This window comes from Corvus brachyrhynchos, unplaced genomic scaffold, assembly GCF_000691975.1.
Source record: "Corvus brachyrhynchos isolate BGI_N302 unplaced genomic scaffold, ASM69197v1 scaffold28, whole genome shotgun sequence".
Classification (NCBI taxonomy): domain Eukaryota; kingdom Metazoa; phylum Chordata; class Aves; order Passeriformes; family Corvidae; genus Corvus; species Corvus brachyrhynchos.
In genome coordinates, this window is record NW_008246058.1 from 7,286,613 (window position 1) to 7,289,481 (window position 2,869).

Sequence of the window (2,869 nt, forward strand, 5' to 3'; positions counted from 1 at the left end):
TGAATTTTTCCTTCCCTGGAATTTCAGATTTTCTCCCTTTTCTACTGGACTGCTTGATTGCTTTAACATCAGAGCACATCAGGAGGACTTTCCACCGGGCACAGAGGGCCTGGCCCTGGTCCAAGCCCCAGCTCCAAGGAGACCAAAGGGAGGACTCTAACACTTTCCCAGGTTTTTTCTCCACAGCGAGAGATTTTATTATTTAGCATTATTTTCCTTTCCTGTGTGTTTGTTAAATAAATAGTTTTATCTCCTTCACTTTCCTTCGAGGAAAATCTATCTTTTCCCGAACCTGGTGGGGGAGCGGTGGTTGTGCCTTCTCTCAGAGGATATATTTCTAAATTTGGCCAAACCAGAACAATCTCTGACACCTCTATCTTTGCAGTCTGATCTACCTGCTTGTTGTTTTGGTGCTCCTTGTTAGACATACTGGAAAAGTCAAAAAGGGTTGTAAAAGTAGATTAAAGAAGACTGTATTGTGATTGCATTTCCACTATACATATTCTTTCATTTCAAGAAAAGGAAATTCACATGAACTCTTTTCAAACATGCTGAACATACCATAAAAGCTACTTGGCTTCAGCTAGCAGTAAAAGGCGGCTGGTAGGTTATTCGTATTTTTTTATGGCAGTGACTCCTCAAAGTATACAAGTCACTGAGAAAACGAGTCATAAACCCCTTTCTTTGTATACATTATATACAAAAAACACCATCCAGCTATATTGTTATATAAATATCTTTTCTGTATTTAGTGGCTTCATTGGGCATGTTCTTTGCTTCCTAGCTGCTTGGATTAAGGACTGAGCAAGGTTTTAGCTCCTGGCTGTGCTACTTTAAAACAGACTCTTGGTCTCCACTTTTGGTAAGAAGCTATCTGCACAATAGTGGCTTGCAGGGGGTAATTGTACCCAATAGATGGACTCAGTTCAGATGTGGAAGTCTCAGAGAAGTTCTAACAAAAGCTGTTGATATGTGTGGGCAGTCAACTATTTGGAATACAAAGTTGGGCCTGAACATACGTCAGTTTTTACTCATTTTTGCTGCTGCTGCTAAGAAATACTTTTTTTCCAACAACCTTGGTAATATCAGTGAACTAGTAAGTGCTGGAGAATAAAGGAACCTTTTCTATTAAACTGAATATGTAGAACTAATTGGTTTAAAATGCTTTAAAAATTAATTATTTGAACATGAACATCTTTACAAGGCTATGAAGTTATACTGCAGATAGTAATTTTTGAAAGAACTAAAGTAAGATTTATTTTTTTAAAATTTCCTTTTACAAACAAAAAAACCCAAAGATTTTTAAAAATACAGTCAAAAGAACTTCTTATCCACTAAGAACAAAGGCACTCACATTGTCCACAGTTCTGAAGGGGTAATTTATTTTTTAGGGTGAGGAAATTCTAAGCAAGTGTAACAGTATTTCTGATCAGATCCTTGTACAAACTTGTGGTAAATGTTGAACACCAGCCTCCAGCCACAGCTCTCTAAAATCCTTGTCAGCACAAGGTAAGGAAACCTCAGCAATGCTAAATAAGTCCGTGAAAGCTACCATGTGAAGCAGCTGGAGAGAACAGAATGTGTATAATGAAAATGAATCAGTCAGCAAAGAAACCCAGAGAAGGTTAGGAAAGTAATCCTTAATTAACAAAATTTCTTAATAACTTGGACAGTTGGGCTGGTTCAGGTTTGTAGAGTTTATGTGATTTTTATGATACAGAGAAGTCTTGAAAATGGAAATGAAAGGGAGGGTTATAATTTTCCATCCAAATATGTATTATGACTTTGTATGAAGACCCCTAAAGCTCTTTGAAATCTGCTTCCTCCTAACCCATATACAATCAACCTGCAAAAAAAATCATTGAATTGCCTGTAATCTAATTTGATAAGAAGGATCTGTTTATTTTTGCATGCAATGAAAAAGATGAATAGTTAAAAATCCTTCATTAACAGTAAAAACAAATTAACAGCCAGTACTAATGCTTGTAATTCTCCTAGTACTGATTAGAAATTTCTTCATAAGAATTATCTATCTATCCATCAGTCTATTTATCTATAAATCCTGGATTTTTTTCAGTTTGGGATAAAGCCCTTCTGATTCATCTACATATTGCATCATTGTGAAAGGAGAACTTTTACAAAATGATTTTACTATTATGCATATAATCCAAGAACATTTGATATAACTCAGTTGTTAATTCCTATGAGTCATTGTTTTGAGAGTTCCTCATGGCACAATTGAAAGAGATGAACTGGGCAGATTGCAATATGAACAACTGCACATGTGGAAATGTTCTGTACCACCACTTGGAAAGGAGGGCTGAAACAATCCCAGCTTCCTACTGAGCATCTCCATATTTTCTGTCATCTTCTGTAGTGTTACTGTGCCATGAGCAAGTGGTTAAATGCAATACCTGGGCCACAGGAAGAAACCCTGCACTTGTTGAAGTGAGGCGCTTACTACACATGGCAAGAAAGAGGGCATGTGTCTTACAGGCTTTATTATTGTTATTATTGTTGCTATTATTATTACTATTGTTATTAGCCTATCAAATGGTAACTACATATTACTTATTCATCATTCTATGGGTCATGAGAAATAAAATGACAATAACTTAATTATTAACCCACGATATGTATTATATTAACATGCAAAATATATGACACGAGTACTGAATTAGCTAGCTGGCATGTATCAGGAAGATCAAATTTTGCTAGCCTATTTCTGAAAAAATTCCTATTGATTTTTGACTAAGATAAGTAAAATGAAAAGTATTTTGCTTTCCATAGATTCATTAGGTAATATAAATGACAAAAATGGACACTGTCTTATGGTGATTTATTCTTTGGTCCTTCTCACCATTAGCTT